The following is a 19,679-nucleotide window of genomic DNA, read 5'->3' as shown; positions in this document are numbered from 1 at the left end:
ATGACCATACTACCCAAGACAATCTACAGATTCAGTGAAATTCTTATCAAAATACCAATGACATTTTCACAGAACCAGAACAAATAATTCTAAAATTTTTATGGAAACACAAAAGATCCCAAATAACCAAAACAATCTTGAGAAAGAACAAAGCTGGAGTATCACATGCCCTGATTACAAACTATATTACAAAGCTACGGTAATTAAAACAGTATGGTATCGGCACAAAAACAGACACATAGATCAATGAAACAGAATAGAGAGCTCAGAAATAAACCCACACTTAAACGGACAATTAATATATGACAAAGGAGGCAAGAATTGGGAAAAGATGGGGAAAAGACAGCCTCTTCAATAAATGTTGTTGGGAAAACATGACAGCTACCTGCAAAAGAATCAAACTGAACTTTCTCTCACATCATGTATAAAAATAAATTTGAAAAGGATTAAATCCTTAAATGCAAGACCCGAAACCATAAAACTTCTAGAAGAAAAGATAGGCAGTATGCTCTTTGACATCAGTCTTAGGAAAAAAATTTTGGATATGCCTCCTTAAGCAAGGGAAACAAAAGCAACAATAATCAAATGGGATGACATCAAACTAAAAAGCTTTTGCACAGCAAAGGAAACTATCAACAAAACAAAAATGCTACCTACTGAATGTGAGAAGATATTTGCAAATTATATAAGGGGTTAAGATCCAAAATATACAAAGAACTCACACAACTCAATATCAAAAAAATAAACAACCTGATTAAAAAATGGGCAGAGAGGGCTTCCCTGGTGGCGCAGTGGTTGAGGGTCCGCCTGCCAATTCAGGGGACACGGGTTCGTGCCCCGGTCCGGCAAGATCCCACATGCCGCGGAGCGGCTGGGCCCGTGAGCCATGGCTGCCGAGCCTGCGCGTCCGGAGCCTGTGCTCTGCAACGGGAGAGGCCACAACAGTGAGAGGCCCTCATACCGCAAAAAAAAAAAAAAAGGGCAGAGGATCTGAAGAGTTATTTTTCTAAAGAAGACATACAGACAGCCAACAGATGCATGAGCTTCTTTGCTCAACGTCACTAATCGTCAGGGAAATGCAAATCAAAACCACAATGAGACATGACCTCATACCTGTCAGAATGGCTATTATCAAAAAGACAACAAATAATAAGTGTTGGCAACAGATGTGAAGAAAAGAGGACCCTCACGCACTGTTGGTGGGAATGAAAATTTATGCATCCACTATGGAAAACAGTATGGAGATTCCTCAAAAAATTAAAAATATGGGAATTCCCTGGTGGTCCATGGGTTGGGGCTTGGTGCTTTCACTGCTGGGGCCTGGGTTCAATCTCTGGTCAGGGAACTAAGATCCCGCAAGCCATGCATTGAGGCCAAAAATAAAAAAATAAAAATAAATAAAAAATAGAACTACCAACCAAGCAAAGAGGAGATTGGTTCAAGATGGCAGAGTAGATGGAGGTGTGATCACTCCCTCTTACAAGAGCACTGGAATCACAACTGCTGAACAATCATCGACAGGAAGACACTGGAACTCACAAAAAAGATACCCCACATGTAAAGACAAAGGAGAAGCTGCAGTGAGATGGTAGGAGGGGCACAATCACAATAAAAATCAAACCCCATAACTGCTGGGCGAGTGACTCACAAACTGGAGAACACGTATACCACAGAAGTCCACCCACTGAAGTGAAGGTTCTGAGCCCCACGTCAGGCTTCCCAACCTAGGGGTCCGGCAATGGGAGGAAGAATTCCTAGAGAATCAGACTTTGAAGGCTAGCAGGATTTGATTGCAGGACTTTGACAGGACTGGGGGAAACAGAGACTTCACTCTTGGAGGGCACACAAAAAGTAGTGTGTGCATCAGGAACCACGGGAAGGAGCAGTGACCCCATAGGAGACTGTACTAGACCTATCTGCTAGTGTTGGAGGGTCTCCTGCACAGGTGGGGGGTGGCTGTGGCTCACCATGGGGACAAGGACACTGGCAGCAGAAGTTCTGGGAAGTACTCCTTGGCGTGAGCCCTCTCAGAGTCCGTCATTAACCCCACCAAAGAGCCGGGTAGGCTCCAGTGCTGGGTCACCTCAGGCCAAATAACCAACAGGGAGGGAACCCAGCCCCACCCATCAGCAGACAAGTAGGTTAAAGTTTTACTGAGCTCTACCCACCAGAGCAACAGCCAGCTCTACCCACCACCAGTCCCTCCCATCATGAAACTTGCACAAGCCTCTTAGATAGCCTCATCCATCAGAGGGCAGACAGCAGAAGCAAGAAGAACTACAATCCTGCAGCCTGTGGACCAAAAACCACATTCACAGAAAGACAAGATGAAAAGGCAGAGGGCTACGTACCAGATGAAGGAACATGATAAAACCCCAGAAAAACAACTAAATGGAGATAGGCAACCTTCCAGAAAAAGAATTCAGAATAATGATAGTGAAGATGATCCAGGACCTCGGAAAAAGAATGGAGGCAAAGATTGAGAAGATGCAAGAAATGTTTAACAAAGATCTAGAAGAATTAAAGAACAAACAGAGATGAACAATAAAATAACTGAAATGAAAAATACACTAGAAGGAATCAATAGCAGAATAACTGAGGCAGAAGAACGCATAAGTGAACTGGAAGACAGAATGATGGAATTCACTGCCATGGAACAGAAAAAGAAACAAGAATGAAAAGAAATGAAGACAGCCTAAGAGACCTCTGGGACAACATTAAACACAAAAACATTCACATTATAGGGGTCCCAGAAGGAGAGAGAGAGAGAAAGGACCCGAGAAAATATTTGAAGAGATAATAGTCGAAAACTTCCCTAACATGGGAAAGGAAATAGCCACCCAAGTCCAGGAATCACAGAGAGTTCCAGGCAGGATAAACCCAATGAGAAACATGCCGAGACACATAGTAATCAAATTGACAAAAATTAAAGACAAAGAAAAATGATTGAAAGCAACAAGGGAAAAACAACAAATAACATACAAGGGAACTGCCATAAGGTTAACAGCTGATTTCTCAGTAGAAACTCTACAAGCCAGAAGGGAGTGGCATGATATATTTAAAGTGATGAAAGGGAAGAACCTACAAGCATGATTACTCTACCCAGCAAGGATCTCATTCAGATTCCACAGAGAAATCAAAAGCTTTACAGACAAGCAAAAGCTAAGAGAATTCAGGACCACCAAACCAGCTCTACAACAAATGCTAAAGGAACTTCTCTAAGTGAGAAACACAAGAGAAGAAAAGGACCTACAAAAACAAACCCATAACAATTAGAGAAAATGGTAATAGGAACATACATATTGATAATTACCTTAAATGTGAATGGATTAAACGCTCCAACCAAAAGACACAGCCTCGCTGAATAGATACAAAAACAAGACCCATATATATGCTGTCTACAAGAGACCCACTTCAGACCTAGGGACACATACAGACTGAAAGTGAGGGGATGGAAAAAGATACAGGATCATATCAGTCCCCAGAGGATCTGGGAGCTTTAAGCAAATCATTCAAGTCATGTAGGTGGTAATGGGCAGGAGTGAATTTTGTACCCAGGTTGTGTAATTTCAAATTCTGTGTTCCTATCCACTCTGCTACGTTGCCATACTGTTCATACTTTTTGACCCTAGAATCTGACTCCTAGAAAGGAAACCTAAGGAAACACTTAACTGTAGAAAAACACTATGTTGCAGTGTTAGAAAAGGGAAAAATTGACACAATGTTATTGTCTAACAATAGAAGAATGGCTGTAGTATGTTGCAACTATGTTATGGAATATCATAGAGACATTAAAAAAGATAATAGAGACTCTAGGAATATGAAAAAATTTTCAGATAAAATACTCAGTGAAAAAAGCAGAATATGCATGGTCATATTCATCAGTTGCCACAGCATAAAAATATGTATGTATAGGAAATACAGTTGAAAGTATTTGTGGATTGTGGTTGTTCAATTGGACTGGCTAAAATTTTTTCCCTCAAGACTGTTCTTAGTTTTAAAACAATTATCTGAAATGAACAATTTTATCACATAATCCCCTTCTCAAAACACTGGCCCCAGTCTAATTTCTTTCTTACCTGTACCTCTTCTGCTCAGAACAGCTCCCTGTTTCCATTTGCTTCTGTAGAGCTCTGTAGCACGAGCTCTTGCCACTCAGGTCCATGTGCACAAGATTGGCCCAAAAAGAAACTGCACATTTCCAAAAAAAAAGAAAAGAAAAGAAAAAAAAAGAAACTGCACATGTCTAGAAGTCACTTCACCATTTCTTCTATCTCTGTTGTGATCAGTAGTGTTGAGCTGCATATTTTATTGAAGAATTTGTTCCTTTACTTTTCCCACAAAAAAGGGTCTTCCCCCCGTCCCTGTTATAACAATATTCCTTTGAGCATAGCTGTCACCTTTATACACCTGTATACAGCTGTTGGCCACAGGGCTTCTCAACCTCAGCATTATTGATATGTCAGCTCAGATAATTCTTTGTTGTATGTGTCCTGTGCATTGTAGGATGCTTAGCAGAATCCCTGCCCTCTTCATACTAGATGTCAGTAGCATCACCCCCCAAAAGTGTGACAACCAAAGACATCTCCAGATATTGCCAAATGTTCCCTGGGGCTGGGGGCCAAAATCACTCTTGATTGAGAACCACCGGACAACTGGAGGGATGTTGGTGGCATAGTGAGAACCTGTAGCTGACTGGTTATGCCCTTATTTAGCCACAAGAGGTCTCCCTAGACCCCATTATGGTTCTATTCTGGAACACACAGGGCTATGGCCACTACCAAGTAGGTTAATTGTCATGACTTGGTGGGTGACGACAGCAAGAGGTTTATGAACAAAAGCATTTGATCAATCTTCTGTGCGGAAGAATTCCAAATAAACCACGTAGATATGCCACTCTAAAGGAGGGGAGCTTAATTCCCATAGTGTAGTTTGTACATGCTAATTTGCTGCCAAAGAAAGGGGAGTGTGGAGTAACTGCAGTGGAGAAACCTGACAAACACGACCTCAGCCAGGTGACAGAGGTCAACAACAATGAATCATAATGATAGTATGTACCTTTGACATGGGTGATGAAAATGGCTCTTTACCCCTGTGATCCTCCTCCCCAAACCTCATGACCCCAGTCTAATCATGAGAAAAACATCAGACAAATTCCAATAGAGGGGCATCCTACAAATACCTGACCAGGACTGCCCAAAACTGTCAAGGTCATTAAAAATAAGGGAAGTCTGAGAAACTGTTGTAGCCAAGAGGAGCTCGGAGACATGACAACTAAAGATAAGGTGGTACCTGAATGAGATTCTGGAACAGAAAAAGGGCACTAGGTAAAAATTAAGGAAACCGGAATAACTACAAACTTTAATTAATAATAAAGTGTCAACATGGGTTCATTAATTATAACAAATGTACCATACTAATAAAAATTTTTAATAATAGGGGAAACTGTGTGCAGGGGAAGGATCATATGGGAACTCTGTCCTCTGCTTCATTTTTCTGTAAATCTAAAACTGCTCTAAAAATTAGGTCTATAAATTTTTTTAAAAGCACCTGGGGACTCCCCTGGCGATCCAGTGGGTCCAGTGGTTAAGGCTCTGCGCTTCCACTGTAGGGGGCACGGGTTCAATCCCTGGTCAGGGAATTAAGATCCCACATGCCATGTGGTATGGCCAAAAAAATTTTTTTAAAAAGCACCTGATCAAGCCCTGCCTTGGTAAAATAAACGAAGAAAAATTTTAAATGGTGGATTTGCTAGAATTCTGATTTCCGATTTAAAAGGAATCATTTGATGACTGTAGTGAGAAATACCACTATCAAGTACCAATCAAGCCCCTCATTTTCTGCAGAGTATCAGGTAAGAAAGCCAAAGATTGATACTGCAGAGAACTTTGAATAAAGGAGGTCAACTACTTTAAATAATTCTTTTTTTAAAAAATTATTTATTTATTTATTTTTGGCTGCGTTGGGTCTTTGTTGCCACGCATGGGCTCTCAGAGTTGCAGCAAGCAGGGGCTATTCTTTGCTGCGGTGTGTGGACTTCTCATTGCGGTGGCTTCTCTTGCTGTGGAGCATGGGCTCTAGGCACGTGGGCTTCAGTAGTTGTGGCATGTGGGCTCAGTAGTTGTGGCTCACGGGCTCTAGAGTGCAGGCTCAGTAGTTGTGGCTCACGGGCTTAGTTGCTCCATGGCATGTGGGATCTTCCCGGACCAGGGATTGAACCCGTGTCCCCTGCATTGGCAGGAGGATTCTTAACCACTGCGCCACCAGGGAAGTCCCGACTTTAAATAATTCTTGGAAATTATTTCTATCCGCACAAGTAGGTAAATGTGTCATGATCATATAATGAGAATATCAACAATTATATCTCACTGATACCCCCTTTGAAGGTGGTATTCCAGGACAATATCCAGTAGAGGAAAATTGAGTCTCAGAGAGATTATATATCTGCCCAATATCATAAAACTAATATGTGAGAAAACTAAAACTCAAATTTTTACATCTGATTTTACAACTTTGCTTTTAACTCCTGTGCAATATTTCCTCCCTATATGTGACAGCTGAGGTTATGCATGTCACTGTAGAGTATATATTACGTAATTTAAAAAGTGCTAAACAGGGGCTTCCCTGGTGGCGCAGTGGTTAAGAATCCGCCTGCCAATGCAGGGGACACGGTTCTAAGCCCTGGTCTGGGAAGATCCCACACGCTGCAGAGCAACTAAGCCCATGCGCCACAGCTACTGAGTCTGCGTGCCACAACTACTGAAGCCTGTGTGCCTAGAGCCCGTGCTCTGCAACAAAGAAGCCACCACAATTAGAAGGCCGCGCACCGCAATGACGAATAGTCCCCGCTCGCCACAACTAGAGAAAGCCTGAGTGCAGCAACGAAGACCCAATGCAGCCAAAAAAAATAAAAAAAAAAGGGCTGAACAAAAACCAGAAGTCTGTGTCCTCAGTTGGCTCAGGATACCAATTTCCTTACCAGAAAATTGTGGATAATAATACCTGTCCTGTTTACCTCACTGGGTTATTTTGAGTCAAAGGAAAGAATATATGAGAAAATGTCTTGGAACCTGTGAAGTGTGGCATTGTATCATTAACACAGGTTTACTTGTGCAGCTTTTTGCAAATATCTCTGTGAGCTAATTGCAGAATGGAATTTGTGGAGATGATGGAGGGAGCTTTAGACTAGAAGCTTTTTTTCTAGCTTTAGCTTAGAAAAGAATTGTATCAGCCTCAAATCCTCCCTTGGAGGATAAGATCCCAAGTCTGTGGTCTTCACCACTGACTGCACTTATCACCTGGGGGCTTTTAAAGGCATCCATGCCCAGGTTCCACCCCAGACTAATTAAATCACAATTGCTAGGAGTTCAGCACAGGCATTGCTATGTTTGAAAAGCTCTCCAGGTGACTCTAATATGCAACCAAGGCTGAGAACGCAGGCAGTCCTAATTGATCTAAAGTCAGCCCAGTTCCATGGGGCCCACCCTACCTTTCCTGCATAGGCTGCTCTTCACTCCTAGAAATTGCTGGAGTTGGAATATTGCCATCAGGCAGTGAGGCAAAAATAAAAGTCTGGTCAGCCAAGCTGCTGAGACAGCTGATGATATTGTCATTTGAGTAAAGGAAATGGATCTATGTCAGTTTTATTCAAAGAAGGAAGAGTCCGGGAGGGAGAATGCTTCGGAGGCCGGCTGTGCAATCATCTAGCAGTCTGCTGCAGCAGCAGGCCAGGAGAGCAGAGAGGCAGTTTGGAGCCTATGTAAACTCAGCTCTGCGGGTCAGTTTATCTTGGCTATTGTGTTGTCTGAAGAGCCTTTGTTGGGAGCCTGGGCCTTGGTGCCTGGCAGACCAAAGCAACAATCAGCTTTCAAGTTAGTGAATTAACACTGTTCAAAAACTGAGAGCACAGAAGAAAAAGCTGTTGGGCAAGAAGAGCATTAGATGTGCTACAGAATGAATACAATTCAGAGCTAGAAACTCCCTTCTTTTAGAAACAAGGCCCAGGTTCCTATGTGTATCACTTTTCAGGGTCTTCGGTAAAAGAATTTAGGTTATAGCATTGCCAGGAGAGAGTACTGAGATGAAGTCATCTGGGGAAACTGAGGGTCCCTGTCTTCTAGGGTCTGGGCATCACTCTGACCAATCCAGGAATTCATTTTGTCATAACACTTAGAGGTGAGCAGCCTCTCGGGGTTGGACCCACATTAACCAAGCTCACAAGAGTCCAATATTGGAATAACGCAATGACCAGGCATTGACACTGTATGGTACGTTCTCAAACATCTGTAAGAAAGACAACATGTGGAGCCACATCAGAACCATAAATTATACTTGAAAATCAAGCATATAATTAAGGGGACTTCCCTGGCGGTTCGGTGGTTAAGACTCCGCACTTCCAATGCAGGGGGAGTGGGTTTGATCCCTGGTCAGGGAACTAAGACCCCACATGACGCTTGGTGTGGCCAAAAAATAAAAAAATAAAAAGAATATAATTGAGAAATGAGTTAGGTGATCTTACAAGACGGTATCATCAAGCTACAGTAGCTGGATTCATTCAGCCTCTCTGTAGGGGTGACCCATTAGCAGAATAAAATATCCCAGATTCTGGCTGGGCACCTTCTGTCTGAATCACATTGGAGAGTCACTGACGAATTCTTGCTCTTCAGGGGTCATTTTTTCAAACCAGGGGTCTCCAAACATTTCTGGTTATACGTTCCTAACAGCAACAACAACAACAAAAATAAATCCATTTTTTCAAATCATCTGTGGATAATTTTGAATTTTTTTGGTATCTTCTTGTCAGATCCGACAAGAAGGTTATTGCTTTTTACTGAGTAATGTGGCTGACAGCTTATATTAAGGGTAAGAGAAATGTCAACCCCACCACTTTCTTGCTGGCTTGGGCTTTAATTATTAGCATTATCTTTAATTTGCTGTTTCTTTGCAGGAAACTCGGGACGCTCTTGTCCATTTTATGAGGGTTAACTTAGTGAAAACTGAACACCGTAGTATAATACAATCTGTAAATCCATTAAACAGGGCACATTAAACTGCAAGTTTCCCCAGGCTCTGCTGAGAGGAAACCATTGAATGAGGTGACACTGTCAACCCTCCAGTCGTGGAATTCCCATTCTTTGCTGGGATATCTCAGTAATGAAGGAGGCTATTCTTCAGACAATATATAACACAATGCACTCACTCAGAGACTAGAATATTTTACAGCTTTGGGTACAATAGCAATACGTATACAATCGTTCTTACTTAGAAATTATGCCCTAATCCCTAATTGAATATGGACACTCCTAAATCTCTATCTACTCATTTACTGACGAAGGGAGTCTTTTGTGTAGATGTCCAATCTCTTCCATCACATTTTTTTTTTTTTTTTTTTTTTGCGGTACGTGGGCCTCTCACTGTTGCGGCCTCTCCTGTTGCTGAGCACAGGCTCCGGACGCGCAGGCTCAGCGGCCATGGCTCACGGGCCCAGCCGCTCCGCGGCATGTGGGATCCTCCCGGACCGGGGCACGAACCCACGTCCCCTGCATCGGCAGGCGGACTCTCAACCACTGCGCCACCAGGGAAGCCCTCTTCCATCACATTTTGATTCTCCTTATTGTTACTGCTGGAGGGGAACTTTACCTGAAGCTCTGAGGGCGCCTAAGGACTGTACTGCTCCACACAGAACCACAAAGTGAGTATGAGAGAGCTATAGTCATCATCTCATTTTACTATTAGGAGAAGGGTTTTATTTAAACTCAGAAGCAAAACAGTTAAAAGCAGAACTAATTTGGTTGAAAGGATCAGGATGAACTAGCTTCACCCCTCTCTCTTCAGAGACTTCCATTCCTGAAGCTTTCCACTGGGTTTGAAAATCATGGTTCTGGAACATTTAAAAATTGGCTGAGATGGAATTTTGTTGTAATTGGTGTGGTGCTATAGGCGAGTCTGCAGGAACTTGAAACAAAGGAGATGCCATGCACGGTTTGTCTGCGATGAATTAAGAACAAAAGGAAGTCTTCTGATCCATGGCTTTCTCCCAAAGCTATCATAGCGTAGGGTTTTAGTGTTTGGACTCTACAGTCAGACTGCGTTGGATTGTTCTTTTTATGTCCTCCGTAGAGAAGTTAACTTTATTTTTTAATAGGTAATACATACACATGATACTAAATGGTAAGCCTCCCTCCCATTCCTCACCCCCAGGCTCCCAGTCCTTCTCCCAGCAGCAGCCACAGGTACCAGCTTCTTGAGCTTTCTCCTAGAGATAGTAAAGGCATATTCAAGCATACTTCTATACATTCTCTATATATTTATATTAAAAAAAATAAATGGTGGCATACTTTGTACCATAGTTCTGCCCCATGCCTTTTTCTCCCCCTGAATTCTTGGAGTTTGTTCATTCAATTCATCTATTTAACGTATTTATTAAGCATTATGCTAGATTGAAATATTGTTCTCCACTCCTCATAAGAGGGTTATACATCCTGCTCTCTGCCGTGTGACTTTTGAGGCTCTTTCTGTAAAGAAGGTGAAGTATACTTCTCTTCTCTCTTGACTTTGGACTTGGCCATATGATTTTCTTTTTTTTTTGCGGTACATGGGCCTCTCACTGTTGTGGCCTCTCCCGTTGCAGAGCACAGCCTCCGGATGCGCAGGCTCAGCGGCCATGGCTCACAGGCCCAGCCGCTCCGTGGCATGTGGGATCCTCCCGGACCGGGGCACGAACCCGGCAGGCGGACTCTCAACCACTGCGCCACCAGGGAAGCCCTTGCCCACATGATTTTCTTTGACCAGTGGATTGCAGGCCTAAGTGACAATGTGTCACTCAAAGTAGAGGCTTTAAGAGGCATTGTATGTTACCATGTACTTATACATCCGTGGTCCCTAAACAAGAAGACACTAGAAGACAACCTCAACCCAGCCTGTGACCCTCAGCCTGGAGCAGTGCCACCATAGCTACCTGACATATCCATGAGAAAAAAATAAATGTGTTTTGTGTGTATGTGTGGGTTAACCACTGATATTTTGGAATTGTTTGTTATCACAGCCAGAAGCAAACTGAGAACCCTATGTGCCCAGGTACTATTCTAGGTGCTTAGGTTCATTGGGGAACCAAACAAAGATACTTGCCCCCATGGAGTAGCTATGTATAAACCTGCCTCTTTTTAAAGGCTGCAGAGTATTCCTTCATGCAGAGGCATTGTAATGTATTCAACCAGTCCTTTATGGATGGATTTAGGTTATTTCAAAGCATTAGTTTTAAAAGATGAAAATCATACTTCCAATATAAATGCACAGAAACTGTATATTAAAGTTTTATTTAACTCATTAATGAAGAAACCACCAGGATGACAAGTGAGTTCAAAACATAATATGCAAGTTGAAAATCGTAAAGTCAGTGGATAAAAAGAAATTCTGAAATAACTTTGCTAATTTTGGTAGATAACTGGCTAATGTCCTATAGGGTGAAAATAATAACATTTGAGGTTCTCTTCTATTGAACAGAAAAAAATAATCATCCCCCATTATCAGTTTTAGAGCGTTGTAAAATTTCTGGGCTTTAGGGCTTCCCTGGTGGCGCAGTGGTTGAGAGTCCACCTGCCGATGGAGGGGACGCGGGTTCGTGCCCCGGTCTGGAAAGATCCCACATGCCGCGGAGCGGCTGGGCCCGTGAGCCATGGCCGCTGAGCCTGCGCGTCGGGAGCCTATGCTCCGCAACGGGAGAGGCCACAACAGTGAGAGGCCCGTGTACTGCAAAAAAAAAAAAAAAAAAAAAAAAAATTTCTGGGCTTTAATCAACTGCAAAGTTACATTTCCCAGAGAGTCAGAGTTTTTGCTAATACTAACAATATTACAGTATCTTTTAATATCATCTTTGTGCACATGCGTGAGTCTATCTTAAAGACAAATTCCTACAAGTGAAATTTCTGAGTATATTTTGAGAGAGGTTGTCAAATTGCCCTTCATAGAAACTGTCCCAATTTACATTTACTGCAAACAACATATGAGTGGCTGTTCTGTCACATCTTCTCCAACACAGTGTTATTGAGCTTTTTACTACTTTCCAATCTGATAAGATAAAAATAGTACCTCATTGTAATTTTAATTTACTTTTTTTCTTGTTATAACTATAGCTGAATATTTTTTCACATCTTTACAAGTTATTTCTTTTTCCTCTACTGTGAATTGTCACTTCCTATTTTTGCCTTCAGAAGAATTAGCCCTTAGTCTGTCACATGTGTTCCAAATATTTTTTTTCACAGATTCAGACATATTTCTAATTGTAGTACTACTATTTACTAGCTGTGTCACTTTGGGCAAGTTACTTAACCTCTCTGAACCTAAGTTACTTATCTGTAAAGTAGGGATAATAATGTAGTCCTCAATCCCATATTTGAAACGCTGGCATAGATGTGTTTTAGATTCTAGAAACTTTCAGTGCATATACTGCATATTACATAAAACACTAGGGAGTATGAGCTCTTCCGAACATTAATATTCCTCTAAGAAACATATGAACATACTAGATGAGATTAATAAAGCCTATGGATGACCTCATGTCAGCTGAAGTTTGCCATCAAATGAGCTATGTCAAATTTTTTGTTTTTTGAAAGTGGAGCATAAGAAAATCTTCTATGGTTTATTACATCAATTTAAAAATTGTGCAGGGAACTTCCCCGGTGGCAGAGTGGTTAAGAATCCGCCTGCCAATGCAGGGGACACGGGTTTGATCCCTGGCCCGGGAAGATCCCCCATGCCAGGAAGCAACTAAGCCCCTGTGCCACAACTACTGAGCCTGTGCTCTAGAGCCCGTGAGCCACAACTACTGAGCCCGAGCGCCACAATTACTGAAGCCTGCGCACCTAGAGCCTGTGCTCCGCAACAAGAGAAGCCACCGCAATGCGAAGCCCGCGCACCGGAATGAAGAGTAGCCCCCGCTCGCCACGACTACAGAAAGCCCACACGCAGCAACGAAGACCCAATGCAGCCAAAAATAAAAATAAAAAAAAATTTTTTTTAATTGTGCAGAAGAGAGACATCCTCAATGGTACTGTAACTGATTATGACATATAACATATTGATTAGACAAATACTGAGACTAGCCCACATGGGAAGGACTGGAAATTAAAAGATACTCAATGAGAGTACTATTAGTAGCTTGTGAAAATAAAGAAGGAAAATACAATTCCTGTATCCTCCCAAATATTTTTTACCCTACAGATTTTAGCTATTTTATTTTTTATAAAATTATTTATTATTTATTTTTGGCTGTGTTGGGTCTTCATTGCGGTGCGGGGGCTTCTCACTGTGTGGCTTCTCTTGTTGCAGAGCATGGGCGCACCGGCTTCAGTACTGTATCACTCAGGCTCAGTAGTTGTGGCACACGGGCTTAGTTGTTTCGCGGCATGTGGGATCTTCCGAGACCAGGGCTCAAACCCGTGTCCCCTGCATTGGCAGGCGGATTCTTAACCACTGCGCCACCAGGGAAGTCCCCAGATTTTAGTTATTGAATACTATTGACTTGTTATTGTTCCATATGAGCTGTGTCAAGCTTACTTTTAATTTTTAGAGCTTTTTGGATTTTGGAACTGTGGTTAAGGTATGTAGACCCACTGGTATCTTCCTCATAAGGTTGTTGTGAAGGTTGGATTAAATTAAGCAATGCATGTAAAGTGTCTGTACCAGCTCCCAGAACACAGGAAACACCACGTAAATATTATAGTTTCCATTGTTGTTTTCAGGATGGAAGTGCTAAGCCCTTACACCTCTTGTTTCTGGGCACTTTGAATTTTGCTTTGTTGGGTAGTCTGATGTTCAGATGAGTTTCCTTGTAAAAGGGATTGGGATATTTGAAGAGGAGAGGAGAGAAGCATTTGTCCTCTTTGATGGTGTAGAAGAAAGAGAATGAATGGGATTTGAAGCCAGATAGATTAGGGTTCAAATTCCATAGGATCAGCTTCTTTAAAAAATGGGGGAAAATACCTATCTTGCAGGTTGCTTTGAGGATTAAATATAACAAGATAGAATAGAAACTGCTCTGTCCACAACATTTTAAAATGTAGGCAGCTCCTTTCATTATAGAATATCCTAAAGTTTCAGGTTAATCTTTTCATACTATGAAGTAAGACTGTTATCTGTTAATCAGTAGACTCTGAGGACAGAACCTATCCATTCCTGCTTGGATCCCTACTGGATTCAAATCAAATATAAACCTGGAGGGAGGGCCTGCCATGTGCCAGGTGCTAAACATACAAAGACGATCTGATAAGGTTGCAGCCCAGGAGGAACTGGCAGAGAGAATGGATAACTGAGAACTCTTACTAAGGAGTGTAGAGTGCTGAGTGATGTAATAGAGTTGTGAATACAGTGCTATGGAAGGTATTGAGAAGAGAAAGATTAGTTTTTCTAGAGAGGTTAGGGGAAACTCTTCCAGAAAAGTGACACTTGATCTGATCTTTGGATTGAGTCATCAAGCAAAAGGCTTTGAGATGGAATGAGGAAAGAGCAAAGACGGAAAGGAGATATAGGAAAGTGAAAGAAACTGCAGGAGATGGTGTAGGAGGTGATGCGCATATTCATTCATTTGTTCAGTTATTTATTCAACAAGTATTGGTTGAGTGCCAGAAACTGTTGCTGGCACTGGGGATACAACAGGAAGCAAGACAGACAAAGTCCCGGACGCTCTCATGGAGTTTACACTTCAGAGGTGGGTGAGACAGAAAACAAATAAAAACACGAAGAAAGTAATTTCAGGGAGAGATATGTGTTATGCAAAGTTGCGGGACTTCCCTGGCAGTGCAGTGGTTAAGAATCCGTCTGCCAGTGCAGGGGACACAGGTTCGAGCCCTGGTCTGGGAGGATCCCACATGCCGCGGACAAACTAAGCCCGTGCGCCACAACTACTGAGACTGCAAGCCACAACTACTGAATCCGGCGCCCCAGAGCCCATGCTCCGCAACAAGAGAAGCCATGGCAGTGAGAAGCCAGCTCACCACAACTAGAGAAAGCCCGCACGCAGCAACGAAGACCCAACGCAGCCAAAAATAAATAAATAAAATTTAAAAAGAAAAAAGAAAGAAAAGTTGGGAGTAGGTAGAATAGAGGGTACCCTGGGGGGCATGTAAGTATCGGGGGGGCCTCTATGGAGGAAATGTTTGACCTGAAAACCAAGCGGTGAGGAGGCAGCCTTCTGGAGACAGTGTTCTAGGTGGATGGGACAGCAAATACAAACACTATAACAAGACCAGGCCCAGCGTATTTGAGGAACAGAAAGGTGGCCAGCTTGACTGGAGCAGCATGAGCAAAGGAGCAACAGGGAAAGACCAGAGAGGTTGGCTTAGTAGGGCCCTGTGGCCATCGTAAGGAGTTTGTTTTGAGGAACTACCATCTGGCTGCTGTGTAGAGACTGGAAGCAGGGAGGTGAGTTGGCAGGCTGTTGCAACATCTAGGCAAGAGGTGTTGGTGGCTCTGACCAGGGTGGTAGCAGCAGAGACAGACGTGTTCAGAGCAAATATGTATTTCTGAAGTAGAGCTGACAGGACCTGCTGATGCACTGGTGGTGGGGGTTGAGGGAAAGGAGGATGGAATCATGTCAAATGCTATGAGAAGTTAAGATGAGCACATAAAAGTGACCTTTTCACGGTAGTAGTGATGTCAATGTGGCAACAGTAGGAATGTGGGATTGGAGAAAGGGGATGCTGGAAAATAATTGCTGGGAAGGCTTTGGCAATGAATGAATTTGGCCACACACAGAGGAGACAAGGGTCCTGGGCCACTGACAAAGCCAAGCTGATATCCTGTCTGCGAGGCTAGGAACTTCTCAAACTTTTACTGCTAGGGGGAAAAAAAAAGCCCTCTGGCTACATTTGAACAAATTTACTCTCTTCTCTCCCTATATTTTTTCCACCTCATTTTTGCCCTACGGGATAAATATCTGTCAGTTCTCACACACTCTCCCTAGGCCTCAGGGTCTCTCCTCTTGGTAGATTCTTCAGAAAACTACCATCCAAGCCAAGCAGGAAGTTCTGCACAGAATAGGCACTGAGTAAATGTGTACTGAGGGGCCATTCGAGGTGCTTTCAGAGAGGAAGAGAAGTTGCTTTTCCTACTTTGTTTCACTTCTACCTTCTGGCCTAACAACTCACAGTGCTTGGCTCTTCTGCCTGGGAGGAGGCACCATCAGCCTTAGTACACCCTTTTTTTGGTTGGTTGCCGGCTGGTTCTATTGTCTCCAGGTCTTGCAAGTCCCGCTGCCTCTTCCAGTTCCCTGCATACACACGGCAGGCCTGCAGGGGTCCTCACATCTCCCTCTTGAACCACCCCACCAGGCTTGTCCTCCTTAGCTCACATTATCTTTTATTTAAACAGAAAACGGTAGCCACCAATCTTGTTACATAACATACCAATATCCTAGGGTGTTAAACTAATGCAACATTTACTGTTGGGGAGTGGTGATCTGGCAACATGAATATTCACTAGGAGAATATTGCTGAAACATTGTAACGAGTTTGACTTTCTGGCCCTGATTAGATTTTGGAGAGGTAAGGGACTTTAGAGATCATCCTATTTCAATTTTCTTTGTTTTAAACTGTGGAAACCAAGGCCTAGAGAGACAAAGAAATTTGCCCAAGAGGCAGATGAGCGCAGAAATCAAACTCTAAAGAATCCACCACCTCTTCATAGATTAAGTATTAAACGTTTCTTGTTCATGATTCTTTCTCACCTGAAAAGCATTTTAAAAAAATCTGTTTTAAACTTTCCAACTTTGTCAACTGTGAACAGTGACAAGGTGTTCTTGCTTACACTGAAACTGCTTACACTGAGACTGATACATGTGTATGATACCGATTTTTTGAGGTATTTTTTGTTGCTTTTACTATCGTTTTATTAACATTAGGACTGGATTCACATCCAACCATGCAAGGTATATTAACTGAATACAATTTGAATGCAAAATATATTAACTGAATCAAATATCTATCTATTTATCTATCTCTGACTAGGGATCAAACCCATGCCCCCTGCACTAGGAGCGCAGTCTTAACCCCTGGACCGTCTGGGAAGTCCCTGAATCAAATATATTTTAAAGACTGCCAGGTGGCGTTGCGGTGAAGTTTGAGCCACCTGGGGATCTACCCCGTACCATTCTCCATTTATGTGCAAACCAGTGGGGAAGAGGGCTGAAGTCAGCAGCACCCCCAGAAGCATCTCGCATTCTGACAGCAGCTCAATAAAACATCGCATTTCCTACTGCTCTCTGAGGAACTGCAGAACTAACAGTGGCCAACTGAAAAGGCTGGGTTGCTCTCTGCCCCTGATCCCTGGCAGCATTCTTTCTCAAACTGACCTTTTTCTTGCTGGGAGACTGCCCCACTCCACCCACCTGGTGCCTCCCTAGATTTCCTGACTGCCCTGGGCTTATTTTTTTAACCTTCTCTTCCTTGAAAAGCACCACTCCACTGATCCAGAACGTGGGCGCCTCCCCTATGATCACTGACCATCCTACTCTCCGGGGCGTACCATTTCTCTTTAAAAGCCTTGGAAAATCAGCAGCAGTTGGGGGCTAGGTACCTTCCAATTCCTGTAATGCCTCGTTCCTACTTTTAATTCGCCAAATTTGAGAGAGCAGAGAGAAAAGGGGAAATGCCTTGCTTCTGAGTAGGTCCTGGCTGGGCCCCGTCGGGCTGGCACTGTCTTATTTAATTCAACTGCCCCGGTTCCCAAGAGCTTCCTCAGGTAACTTAGCCTCTGAGTTAGGGATACCTACGGTGGGAGGAGGGAGTTAGAGAGTAGAAGAAGCACTATAAAGCTTCCCCTCTCCCTACCCCGGGTTCTGGAAATTCCAGCCTTGAAGCGGGGACAAACTCCAAACCCAAATAGACGGCCTCCTCCCGAGCGCCGAGAGCCTACCCATCCTCATCACCCTTTCTCCCTCTTCCTCCGGCCAGTTGCCCTGCTTGGCCAGGCTCCGCTGGCTGAGCCTCATAGGGCCTGGCCGGGCACTCGCCACACTCCCCTCACCCAAGCCCTGCCAGGGCCGAGAGGTGGGGGGGTGGGAGGTAGGGGAAGCAGGGGGCGGAGTTCCGTCCTTCGCTGATTGGCTCAAGACGGATGGGCTGCGGCCGGGCCCAGCCAACCCGCGGCGTGTTGCTATGTGCTGAGCCGAGGGGATAGGCGCGGGGGCGCGTCCGTCACCAGGCAGCCCCCGGCCCCGACCCGGAGGGATGCGGAGTGGCGGCGGCGGCAGTGGCGGAGACTGTGGCTTTAAGAGCGCGCCCAGAGCCCGGGATCCGGCCGGGCGGTCCTTTGCTGCTGCGCACCCCCGCGGAGCCAAGCTCAGAGCTGGCCGGACCGGGCTGCCTGCTGCCCGGTAAGCAGACGCGAGCACTGCGCGAGCCGGGCGTGCGTGGGCGTGGGGCGCGCTGTCAGCGCGGGCGCCCGACCCCCCCATCACTGGGCGCAGGTCCCGTGGTCCCTGCGGCCCGGCTCCCCCGGAGCGCGCGGCACCCTCTGCCCAGCGCGGCCGAGGCGGGGTCCGGTGGGGGGGTCACCCTGGGGGCCGCGGGCACAGGGGGCGGGGAGCGGGCCGCCGGGGCCACGTGACCGGTTTGTTTACAAACACTGCCGGGGCCTTGGCGGCGGCCCGCGGTAGGAGCCGAGAAGGCATGGGTTCCCAGGTCGGGGGCCCGGGACCTGTGCGAGGAGCGGGGCTAGTAGGGCGCGCGCGGTTTGGCGGGGCGGTAGGGGGGTGACCTGGAGACCTGGTCGCTGCTTCTTCCTGAGCATAGTTCCCGCGGGTTCGGAGTCTGTGGGGGGCAGGGTGGGAGCTTCGGGCGTTTTCGGTCCCCGGTGTCGCTGGGTGTCCGCTGGAGACACTGGGTCCGGGGGCGCCGCCCTCGGTGCCCCCGCCTTTGGGGGACTGGCTGCCCTCAAGACTCCGAGGAGCGCTTGGCCGGCCCTGGGCCGAGGTAACCGCAGCCGAGTTCCTGCCTGGCCGCTTCCCGGCGCCTCCCCAGTGCCCTTGCCAAAGGGGTGGGCGCGAGTTCACTCCTGCCCGACAGAATTAAGGGGCCTCTCCAGCGAGTACCTTTCGGGAACTTGCGCTGAGGGGCAGCGCCGATCTCTCACTGCTTCCAGTTCACCCTCGGCCGCTGACTTCCTCTGGATGTCTTTACCCAAGTGGTGGCTTTTCTCTAGTTGGCGGGTGGGGGGAACCACCTGTTCTTTTGGACCCAGCCCAGGAGACTGCCACCTCTGACTTCACTCTCAGCTTACGAGAGCTTACAAAGCCAAGTGAGTGAGTGTCCTCCGTTTATTTCTGTTATGTAGCTGACCCTCCCGCAGTCCCGCGGCTGTGAATGGCACGGGAAAATGCTCCTGGGCTTCGCTGGGTTTTTTGCTCTCTGGCCTCCTTGTCAGTTTGCTCTCCTGGCGTCTTGAGGCTCTTTTCAGTAAGTCCTTGCTTCTGGTGAGTCTGAAAGCTAACAACACAGCTAGCTACCATCTTTTCCCCCTTGCCCTTCATCCCATGTTCCTCTCTTCTGGTCAGGCAAGATGTGCAAGATGGGACTCCCTGTCCTAGAGCATTGGGCAAGAAGGGAAGCTGTCTGATTGCGTGTGCCCCACTTGCTCCCAGAACATTAGCCATGCATGGAACCTAGGGGACTGAGAGGTTATGCGAC

At 45.1% G+C, this 19,679-nt stretch overlaps 1 protein-coding gene and 1 long non-coding RNA gene across 3 annotated transcripts in view; one reads left to right on the top strand and one right to left on the bottom strand.

Annotated features, from left to right (window-relative positions):
* The window catches only part of LOC115866350 (uncharacterized), a 78,475-nt gene extending 59,335 nt beyond the window's left edge, over nt 1-19,140 (bottom strand). For both annotated transcript variants that reach the window (XR_011377088.1, XR_009560492.1), the window contains exon 1: nt 19,085-19,140. This is a non-coding gene — a long non-coding RNA (uncharacterized lncRNA). The remainder of the gene's footprint in view (nt 1-19,084) is intronic.
* The window catches only part of YPEL2 (yippee like 2), a 60,386-nt gene continuing 58,889 nt past the window's right edge, over nt 18,183-19,679 (top strand). The window contains exon 1 of the mRNA XM_030881760.2: nt 18,183-18,367. The gene's annotated coding sequence lies outside the window, so the exon portion shown is untranslated. The remainder of the gene's footprint in view (nt 18,368-19,679) is intronic.

Source organism: Globicephala melas, chromosome 20 (genome assembly GCF_963455315.2).
Source record: "Globicephala melas chromosome 20, mGloMel1.2, whole genome shotgun sequence".
In the NCBI taxonomy this organism is placed as follows: Eukaryota; Metazoa; Chordata; class Mammalia; order Artiodactyla; family Delphinidae; genus Globicephala; species Globicephala melas.
This window is presented reverse-complemented; position numbering and strand designations above follow the sequence as displayed.